Here is a 12,169-nt window from a genome sequence, read left to right on the forward strand (position 1 = left end):
ATTGCTTTGCTAAGGCCTCCACACGATCAATGAGGCCTAACTCAGGCACCAGTGACAATCATGTAACACTGGAAAAGAAAGCAACATATTTAATATGAAAATACAAATAATACTCAAACATTCCCTCATCAATGAGCATAATATCCTGAATATCCTGCATCATCATAGTGGAGACTTTGTTATCATATCCTGAGACCTAGGAGTAGGGGTGAGCTTGCTCACACAATAAGGGCAAGATTCTGGAAGGCAATTAATACATAGGCAACATGTAAAGATGACACCTGCGATAGCTATTAGGACAAGTAGTATCTTCCATCCCCATGATGTCAATAGACCCCAGAGCCACCCGGTGAGGGTCCATGAACCATGATCTTGGTGGATTTCTGAAGTAAGCCTGTGCAGTATTTGTGTGGCAGAGTATACAGGAGGGGCTCTATCAGGAATGTAAACACAGCAGCTGCTGCCGATGACGCAGTAGGCTCCACCCCTATCAGCCAGAATGACGTCTAAAACCATCTGAATTTGAAGAGCAATGAGTCTTGTAGCCTGAAGCTTGACTGTAATATTAGTCAATATACCTGCAGTAGTGTTAATGACTCCCTTAACTACTCTGGCCAGGCGCCAAATATTACGGCCATTAAACATGGGACACCAAAATGGCAGAATGCCCTTCATTATATCAGTGAATTGCTGCAGAGAGGTATCTGTCTGATCAATTTTGTCTGCATTGACTATTCTCTTATGACTCAGGAGGCTAGGGCACCCCTGCGCTGTAGGCAATGAGTTTTGTGATAGTTGGGAGGGGTTAAATAGATTGGGGGAAGAAGGTAAGAAAGGTAGCAAACCACACACCCAACATTTCGCTGTATTATAAAAAGAATGCATTTGGTGCAACATCTGAATAAAAACATTGTCTTTATAGAACTTCCATTGTTATTTTGTGAGGCGCTAAGGTACCAAAAATATGTTCAGAAGGTTTTGGCATAGTACTTATCCAAGCATGCACAGGATATTTCTCTTCTAGGAAGAACAGTCCCCCAAATACGACTAGCATGAAAGCAAAATTATTACAACAAACGCTATTTTACTCCTAGTGGACCAAGAGGACCAAACAGGTCCATCTGAAGTGGGACGCAGAGCCGCAAAGGGCTGCTCCTCATCAGGGAGAGGATGATCAAAGGGATACATTTAGAAAACTGCAAGGGCACCTTATATGTGTCACAAGGAAAAAGAAAGATTCGCCGGCTAGAGCCACTATTGCACCAACAGTACCAGGAGGGTACAAATCACCCAGCGTCCGTCTAGAGCCTCGCTGGATCCTATTGTTCATCAACCATGGTGCTATGAAGCACTCCTTCTGAGGAGCTGCGTTATCGCAGCCCTTGCAGAAAAACAAATCCTCTTCTTTCAGGATAAGGCACCCTCCATACTGGGCAAGTACCCTTGACTATCCTGCCCAGTGTCCAGGGCAGTGCACCAGTGTAGCTCACCCATGTCTAAAACAGGCACCTTAGGCACAGCACCTGTGCCCTAAGCACAAGTCCTTCCCTAACTCCTAGACCGTTCAGCTGGTGCACCGTCCTTCTTTCGGGGCCCCAAGTTATATTTTATTATTCCAGGCACTGTTTCATCAACAAAAAGGGGCAGAAACTCGGGGTCCGGTGGGCATTGAGACTCAGATTCTGGTGTATTAGGAACAGTGTTATCCAGGGCAGCCCTTATCTCTGGCTGGATTGCCACGAATAGGGCTGCGTCACTTTCGTCATCTGCCTGCGTCCACCTCACTTGGGCATCAGAGAAGGGAATGAAGGGTGGCACCCTCTCTCCTTCCTGATCAGTGATGCCTTCATTGACCCAGCGGTCATACAGGAGCGGCAGAGGTATCCGTTCAACATGCTAAGTATGGATCCAGTGCTTTCTGCTGTCCAGTTTCACTGCTGTGCAGGTGGTGAGGAGCACAAAGAGAGGTCCCTTCCACCTTGGTTTCAAACGCCTTCTCTTAATCTGCACATAATCACCAGGCTGTATGCGATGCCCAAGCCCCTCTGGTACTGGATGCAGCAGGGCATGTATCTGTTGGTTAAGAAAATGAAGATCTTTAGACAACTCATGCAGATAGTCTACAAGCAGGGGGTACGCTATCTCGGAAAAGTGCTTGGGTCTAGGAATGCCCCAGACATTAGCGAGACGTCAGAAGACCACTTCTTACGGAGACAATCCTGTTCTAGAATACGCTGTCACTCTGGTAGATAACAAGGCCAAGGGTAATGCATTCCCGTGCTTTCTTGAATCTTTGCTAGTTTCAGCTTGAGAGTACCATTGAACTCATCCAGACCTGCTGACTGGGGGTGGTTTGCTGCGTGAAACTTCTGCTTAATGTGCAAGCCATTACACACCAATTCAATGGCTTTTGAGTTGAAGTGACTTCCGTTGTCACTCCAAATCACGTGTGGCAATCCATAGCGTGGAAGGAACTCTTTTAAAAGTGCCTTAGCCATTACCATAGTTTTATTCTCTTTAGTGGGGTGAGCCGCAATCCATTTACTGAATGCACAAATCACTACTAGCACATATTTCAGATTGTTACCTTGTTTCATTTCAATGAAATCCATCTGGAGAAGCTCGAAAGTGAAGGAAGGCAGTGCAAAGTTACCAGTGGGTGTAGGGGTACCTTTCCGAGGGTTATGCTACAAACAAATGATACAATGCTTAGCTAGGTGTGTGGCTATCTTAGCGATATTATCATTCTGCAATACTGGGTCTAGTAGCTTACATATTTCTTTGTCACTAATATGCACTGGGCCAAGGGCCATTGTAACAACAGGGAGCAAACATGAATTGGGCAGCAACCATTGCTGCTTCCCAGACAAGTCAGTCTAACATCCATCCTCATCCAAATGACCTGTTCTCTCCTCCCACATTGTCAATTCCTCTAGAGTCGTCTCACCCAGAATTTTCCTGACATTCTCCAATGTGTCCTCGAACATTCCGTTGTTTGTTACCCAACTAGCAGGATCTCCTACAAACATCTTGCTCAACTTTGATCAAGCTGTCTCCTTAGCTGTCTGGTCTGCAAATGCATTTCCCGTCCCAACATTATCTGTAATGGCTTAATCAGCGCTGCATTTCACTATTGCTAACTTGTTGGGAAGTGTCAATGCGGACAGCAATCTATGTATCAACGGGCCATTATGTATTCGGAGTCCGTGCGAGGTCAAGAACCCTCTCCCTGCCCAGAGGTGCCCAAAATTGTGGGCCACCCCAAAGGCGTATTGGCTGCCGGTGTAGATATTAACATCTAGTCCCTCACTCAATTCACAAGCCTTGAGGAGGGCAACTAACTCTGCAGCTTGGGCTGATTGAAATGGGATACAGGATGTTTCAACTACAGTGTGTAACATTGTGATTGCATTGGCTGCAGTGGAGGTGCCATCTGGTAGTTTGAAACAAGAACCATCAACATATAGTTCCCCTTGGGGGGTCAGATAAAGGGAACATCAGTCAGGTCTACTGTCCTTTTGTTTCTTCCTCTGTCCGAAATGAACAATCATGGACATCGTTGTCCTTTTCTTCCGAAGGGAGGGGTAGTAAGGTGTCAGGGTTCAAAGTGGCTCATTGTTTGATGGTAATGTGCGGAGCAAACATGGTCAATTCATTGCCAGTCAGGTGCTGTGTCTTTGTCTTATTCAATAGCATGTCCACAGCATGAGGTACCATTACTGTGGGTTCAGTATTAAGGACAAGCCCTGCTGATTACCCGATAGAAACTGCCACTGCAGTGACAGCTCTCAGACAGCTCTGCTTACCACCGAAACCCTATGTTAGAACAAAAATCATGCAACTGTCCACCTCATGCACGTAGAGCACAAAAGGCTTCTTGTAATCAGGAGTACCAAGTACAGACGTAGAGCTAAGCACAACCTATAATTGCTCAAAAGCTTGCTGGCATGCAGGTGTCCAAGGCAGGGGTTTGTGCCCATCTTTGGTGGTCAGATAAAGAAGGGGTTTCATTACTAGGGAATAGTTAGGAATCTAGTGCCGACAAAACAAACTTATCCCAATGAACACGCGTACCTCGCGTTGGGTCTTAGGAACTGGCATATTAGTAATATCAACCACGCGTTCAGGTGTTAGTCTGCGACACTCCTTTGACAGTAGGTGACCTAGATAGGTGACCTCCTGTCAACAGTATTGAAATTTCGAGAGTGAAAGTCACACGGCAATTTGAACGTACCTGCGATAATGCCCTAAAGCCATCTCCCCAGCTCTGTCTTCTTAATATATGGTAGGCTACTGAACTTTCCCAGGCTGAACAGGCGTGTGCGTTGATGAGTTGGGCCTTCGCGAAACAGAATAGTGCACAGAAATGGGGGGTGCACACAGTCCCAACTCTACACGAAAGTTCAGTAGCCTCCCATATATTAAGAAGACAGAGCTGGGGGGATGGCTTTAGGGCATTACCGCAGGTAGGTTCCAATTGCCTTGTGACTTTATCCCAGTAATGCTTAATTTGTGGGCATTCCCATAATATGTGAATGAAGGCATCAGTATGGTTACAATGACGGAGACAGAGTGGATCAAACCGTCCACCCAGTCTGAAGAGGAGTATAGCATCCAAATAGATTTGGTGGAGAATTTTCAGCTGAATGAGGCGCAGTCTCATGAGGATGGCCACTTCCCTGGGGGAGGCCAGCGCATCTCGCTAGTCTTCATCCTTGATGCTACCCAGGTCTGACTCCCAGCCCACATGTAGTCGCTGCATCGGGTCAGTACGGTTATTTACCAATTTTTTATAAGTGAGGGAATTTGCTTTATGTTCCATGGGATCTAGCAGCAACCGGTCCTCTGGGGGGAAGACTCAGGTAAGGGGAGCCCCTTAGGCATGGCAGCCAAGATGGCGTGGCTGATTTGGAGGTATCTGAAGTTATCAGTAACTGTCAGCTGATACATAGTCTGTAGGTCAGCGAATGCGGCTAGCTTCCCCTTCACCCACATATCCCCTACTGTGGATATCCCAATTGTGTCCCATTTATTTACTGAGCTGTCCCAATATGTTGGGTTCCTATAGTGATGTTGCTTTAGTCAAGCAGTTGTGCTAACCCAGTTTCCTTGTGACTCCATGCCAGACGTCAACCTTATGGGCTGTAGGGCCTGTTAAGTTAAGCTTATGGGGATTAGTGTATAGCGCCCTGTTGTTGCCACCCTGTCCAATTTGGGGCGTCCTATGGACCAAACCTCCACCTATTTATTGCGGTCATTTGTGAAGCTTGATAATAAAGTTGTATGTCTGGTAACCCTATGCCACTGTCATACCAACCCATGGTGAGTTTGTTCATTGCAATGCATGGTGGATGGTCCTCCCACAGTAGTCCTCGCACAACGCTTTCTGTTTTGGAGGAATAAGAGTCTGGGATAGAATTAGGAGTGTTCTGTAGCACACAGAGGAAGCGCAGGAGAGCAACCATCTTAATAAGGGACACCCGCCCCAGGAGAGGGCGCGGGAGAGATCACCAGTGCTGGGCATCTCTCTTGAGACGTTGGAGAGGCCCCAGCAAGTTCTGTTCAAAGAATAAATTAGAATCTGGGGTCACAAAGATACCCAGGTAGCGAAATCCCTGAGATGCCACTGGAATCATATAGCCCCGAGGACTGGAGAGGGTCACCCAATAGCACATACATCTGAGATTTAGACCAGTTAATCTTGTATCCGGAATGAGCACCAAATATGTGAAATATGTGTAGTACCCACCACAGAGATTGTGCAGGAGAGGCCAGATAAAGAAGTATGTCATCCGCATATAGAGAGTTGCGGTCCTCGTGGTCCACCGTCCATTTCAGTCCCCGTATTTCTGGATCACCCCTAACCCAGACCGCCAATGGTTCTAATACAAGGGCAAAGAGCAACATCGACAACGAACAACCTTGTCTCGTGCCCAGACGGAGGGAGAAAGTAGTTGAGCGATGATTATTGATGGTTACATGCACGGTAGGTTGCATGTACAGCAGCCTGATCAATTTTATTACCCTAGTTCCAAACCCCAATTTGGTGAAACCTCTGGAGGTGCAGGCTGGCTCTCTTCCCATCTATCATCAGTAGAACAACATTGACATGCAAAACATCCAAACTTACTTAGACAAGGCACCTTATTATAAGACACATAAGCTATCCCCAACGAACACATGCAACATCAATAAAAATAAGAGAAGGAAACTCAACAAGAGAAAAATTGTTCAAGAACCAAACAAGACGGTTCGCAAACCACCCACTGCAGTCCGGAGACTGTACCAAGTTCAAGAAGACAGGCTCTAGCCCCAGACCAGTTGGTCTGGCAGATTGCTCGAAAACACTCTGTATCTTTTAAAAGGGTCCACAAACACACCAAGTTCAAACCAAAACAGCCCAAAATACTGCACCAAGACACAGCCCGTCGGCTTGTGCCATTCAAGCAAGACTGTCTAAAAACCAAACAGAGGCAGTCAAGAGACTGTATCAGGACACAGCCCGCAGGCTCGTGCCGTTCAAGAATGGCACCATTTTCCAGGAATCAAATCACTCACCTGGTGCACTCAGGTTGAGTCAAATTATTATCCACTGCTCCACTCTTTGGACCAAACGGTCAACTCCAAGGTTTCACCTTCTAAAGACACCAGCCGGTGACCACCAGACGAGGAGTCGCCCAATCGGACAAGCGGGGCAGCAGCAAGAACCAAGCTCGATTGTGTGGGGTACCCTGATCCGCCTGACAGACCAGAAGCACCCATGACCCTGCAAATCACCTTGTGGGGTCACTGGCGCCAACTGAAGGAAGTGGCCCTTAAGGACCACTCGAGTTGCCTACAACCACCTGCTATGCCTTCTCAAGAAGGAAGAGTCGGTCATACAGAAGAGAATATAAACTTACATGCTTATTATAAATACTCTGCAGAGGGGTCCATCATGACCTGCACCCTAAGATGTCTGCTGAGGGACTGACCCCTCAACAGTTTACAGTGAATATTAATTCCTCCCGGTAAGCCTCCAACCACGCCCACAATGACAAACTACCAGCCTGGGCCAAGCATGTACAAAGAGGCACAGTAGGATGAGCTAACACCAGCCATATGGGTACATGTTATCAGGCATTCAAGGCCACGGTGCTAGATCTCTGCATCATCTAACGTGGGAGCAGAAACTACACATTCAGATTAGTATGTGAGGGCAGAATGGCCTATTCATTAGTAAGTCGAGCAACAGCCTTGAGCAGGAGAGAAAATAATAACAAAATACATTGCTTTGCTGAGGCCTCCATACGAGCAATGAGGCCTAACTCAGACACAGCCAAAGCACCCTAATAGGGATTACAAACTGCAAAATGGAGTCACACTCACTAACAGAAGCCTGAACATTATGGGGATAACTCAGTGGGTTGCATGACATGAATACAAATGGCATCCATTTAGCCACACACTGCTAACCTAATATAGCATGAAAAGAGGGCATTGCAGGGATGGGAATTTGAAAACTAACAGTTTTAAAACATCTATGTGTGCTGCTTAATGCCTTCCTTCCTGCACATAAACAATCACAGGCACCTTCCTGTTTCTCTGTGTGCCGCACTAGGCAGCACACATGAAAACAGCAAAAACGAGGAGAAACAAAGCAGTTCTCCTCCTCTCGCCTGTTTAAGACTAGGTTTTCCCTGGTCTTAATGTTGGCACTGCCTCCTATATATGCCACCAATGTAAATAGGGGGCAGTGTCAAAATCAATGGGCGTTGTTGTGGAACACTCACTGAACCTCCATTGCCCTCATCTTTTACATACTTTTAAATACAGCATGAAAGGGTGCTTTATTTACAAGGCAGCATAAAGCCACGTTAAGTGGCTTAATACTGCCTTGTAAATTAGGCGAAGCCCATATTGCCTGCTCAATGTCACTAAAAGTGACGTTGTGGTGGCCTTAGAGGCTTGTAAATATGCCCCTAGGTGTGCCTCAGTGAGCTGAAATTGAGCTTTTGGGCTTTCTGTAATCGCAAATGGGCCCATTCACATTAAGACCTCATTGCTCGGTCAGTCTGACTGTTCACGCTACAGCCTGGTCGGCCACAGGAACGTCAATACAAAGTGCCCCGTTTTCCCCTCTTTCTATGCGTGCTGTGTTTTTCAGCAGGCATAGAAAGAGGAAAATGCCAATAATTATGGTTTTTGTCCAGCAAGGGGTCCCTTCTTGCACAAGAAAAATCATCCTCGCAGCACAGGCACCCTTGAAAAATTATGCAAGGGTGCCTGATTTGGCACACGGCAGCCAATTGTGCACCAATGCATGGGAAAGCTCAGGGATGCATTGTATGGTTGTTACAAAATGACACAGCACAGTGCAGCTAAATGGAGTGCAGGGCTGCGTCATTTTCCTGTAGATGATGCCCAAAGTATGTAAGCGAGCTAGATCTAAGCTATGAGTAAAATAAAGGGGCATATTTCTGTAACTGTAATGCAGCACAGCAAGTCACCTTGCTGCACTGCACTGCTTTACAGGGAAAGGAATGTGCCATATTTATTACAATTCAGTGGATTCCTGTCCTTTATCCTATTCTGGTGCACAATGGGTTGCCTAACGCCAATGTAGGAATCCTTGCCACATGGTGCAAGGGAGCCTGTGTTTCATGCAGGATTGTTTTTGTGCAGGAAGGGGCACCTTTCTGCACAAAATCCATTCTGAGAGGCATATTCCTCTTTCTAAAGCACACATAGAAAGAGGAAGTAATGAGGAGAAATAAAGATGTTTCTCCTCATTACACCTCCCCTGAGGAGGTGAATGTTTTTCGCACATTCCCAGATCAACCAGTGATAGTAAATGTGGGAATGTGTCAAAATCCATAGGAGTTGCCCCACGCAACGCAAATGGAATGCCTTCCAAGGGCAGAGTAACGCAATGCAGCGATTTGTGCTGCATTGCATTACTTCATATTTATGAAGTCATTCAGGGCCATGCAAAGTGGCCTTGTGTGATTCCACAAACCGCTTTTGGGAGTTGTCGCGCATGCACCACAGTGCGTGGTGCAGGAGCGATGCAACTCCTGCCATAAATTGGACCAAAATGTTTAATGCACATGTAAAATCGTGAGTTTCATGAGGTGACTATCAATGTGTGTGGCACAGTAAGAATGTGCAACATTTAGATGAGTAAGAGATCAATACAAAAATAGGCCGCTCTGGCTATGCTAATATTTCCAAGGATAAATGCGCTTTATTTGGAAAGCATCCATCTCAGAAGCGTTTTACCCATGACCATCCTGATGATGACCCATTCATCAAATGCTGAAGTCAAAACGTCAACTTTCCCCCACTGACTTCATGAGAAAATGTGGGAGCCAATACATTAGCTGCGAAGTGTTTCTCATAGCATCAGTTCAGCGGTTTGCAGCACACTGAGACAACTCATTTGAGCACTAGGCCTCCGGTACAAATCTGCATACAACAGGCAAGCTTCAGGTCTTAATCTCAGTGAGTCCATTAATCTGCTGCATTGATCTGAGTGTAATCTGCAGGTTGCTAGTTAAGGTCGCTTCCAGGACTAACTAGTTTTGTATCCCTCATCTATTGATGCATGAGAATTATTCAGATTGATAGCAATAACACGAACTATTCAGCCTCTAAAAAACAATACGGCTAATGCAAACTACTTTCAGCATTAAATATTGCGTTGTTTCTGCTGGCCTAAGGCTTTCCCTATGACATTTTGTCTTTAATACTAGGGACATGTAGCAATCCCTTACATTATAACATTGTTTCCCCTTTGTTTTGTTTTCCCTTCTTTTTTTCCTTAGCTTTCCTTTCTTACCAAGAACGTTGCCAGCTGCTCAGACACAGGGATGTCTGAAATGCTGTGAGGTTCGTTGAGAATTATCAGCTATAAATTAGAATTTTATTAATGGTAGTTTTTTCCCGTGTTGTTCTTGATGTGCACAGATGCACAGAAAAGCGCGTGCATATATTGATCAAGCAAAGGGGTCGATGGCTTTGAAATTCTGGGAGAAGCACAAAACTGTGTGTCTGGAATCCCTTGATAAAAAAGAAGTGGTGTGCTCGTGAATACTGAGCAAAGAGCATGATTGTTTTAAAGAAATGGCGGGGGCATATGTTGTTTGAAGAGTTGGGATAATTTAGGATGCAGCATGCTTGTGTGCCCTGTATCAACAGCAAGCAGTGTTCTTTTCAGTCTTACTCATTCAGTTCTTCCAGCCGTGGAGACAAATTTAATAATTAATTTGTTGCATACTAAACGCAGTAAGAAATTCCTCTACTCGAGGTGCCATTATTTAGAAATTCAATGGAAATCCTTTTTCCAACCTTGACAAGTGGAACAAATAGGTATTACTCAGTGGCGTAGCTAAAGGGGGAGGGGGGGCGCAGTGCTTAATTTGTAAAATATGAAGTCCAGGGGCCTTATTTATGAAGGTCTTGCGTCAGTTTTGCGCCGCCGGTGCGTCACTTTTTGTGACGCACCAGCGGTGTAAAAAATGTGCCTTGTTACGCCATATTTAAAAAGTGATGCATCTAGGTAGATGCGTCACTTTTTAACCCCTGCGCCACATTATACGTGCGTCAGGTATAATGTATGCAGAGGGGGCGTTCCCTCGCAAAAAGCCTCGTAATAGTGACGCAGTGAAATCTATGAGATTTCACTGCATCACTTTTAGGACGTGTTGCGTCAAAATCTTGTGCCTGCCTCCCAGCAGGCGTAAGACTGACGCAAGCCCTTTCACATGGGGCTTTCCCCATGTGAAAGGACGCATTGCTGGAGTTGCGTCACTTTTATGACACACTCTAGCAATGCGTCACTTTTGCGCTTACAGATACATCAGAAATACTGACGTATCTGTAACTCCTTGCGACATGATGCGTCATACATTAAATATGACGCATCAGGAATGTCGTAAGGAGTGCGCAGTGAAAAGTGACGCATCGCTGTTTTCACGCAGCGATGCGTCACTTTTCATAAATGAGGCCCCAGGTGCTCAAATGTTTATCTAAGGCCACACCCACTTTTGCCAGCTCCACCCACTTTCTCCACTGGCTCCAACCACTTATTCTATTGGCTCTGCCTATATCTTCAACTGGTGCTGCTGAAAGCACGATGAAATACCCCATCTGAATTTCATCATGGGAGCCTTCCTCAAGTAAGGTTTTGCTAGGAGGTTCCCCTACCCCGTAAAATTTTTGAAAAAGATGAAATCAAAAGTGCATTCAAAGCACAATTTTGGACTAAATAAACTAAAATGACTAAAGCATTGAAAAGGGACATGTGAAACATTCCAATGCTCTATGTGTCGATGTGTGGAAAGGACAATACTGAGGTATGTGCAAAGATGCTTTGTGTTGTCATTTTTTAGCAGTCAAATTGTCCGTCAGGAGGTCAAAGACACAACTTTTATATAGGATGTTTTCAAATAGGAGTCCGGCCAAGTGTCTAGATGGTTTCTTAAAGGAGATGCAGCTATTCAGCTAGGGAGGGCCAATAGTGTGTAATGCTCTCAGGCACAACTTCCGTCTTGAACTCCACAGCGCCTTACCAGTCTTCAGAAATAGGCACCAAATTTATTATTAGCAGGCAGCATTGTAGTAGCACAGCAGTGTGACCTGTCTGGTTCTTTGTGCTATCCTCATTGTATTACTTCAGCAGGGTGCAAAGAGACTGGTCCCTAGGACTTTAAAAATCCCTTATCCTCAGTGTTAATGAGAGAATCCTTGCAAATGACCTAGAATTCAGAGACACAATCAAATCTGTAATTTTCATTCAGAAAGTCTGATAAATGCAACTTCCTGCAGGGATTTATTTCTTCTTTACCTTATCCTGACAGGTTTATTCACAAAGTGGTAGCAGCTCTCCACAGCCAGTGCCCTCTGCAGGGCCCAGGCTGTAGCTTCCATAGGTGCTGCAGAGGCAGTGGCCACTGGACCCAGAGAACTGATTGCAATATTTTATCACTCATGATGCAACCATGGGCTCATTTCCTTCTTTGCACTGGGACCTATGGCACACTAGCTGTGCTACTACTTCTCTGTCAGAATGTTTTAGAATGGACAAGGCCAGCCAGTGACCTTTCAGGGCTCTGCACCTCACCACATGAGTATCCTGCAAGCAATGATATGCTTCTTTGCAAAAATAGAAGGATGAAGTAAACATCTT

Source organism: Lissotriton vulgaris, chromosome 4_1 (assembly GCF_964263255.1).
Source record: "Lissotriton vulgaris chromosome 4_1, aLisVul1.2, whole genome shotgun sequence".
NCBI lineage: Eukaryota > Metazoa > Chordata > Amphibia > Caudata > Salamandridae > Lissotriton > Lissotriton vulgaris.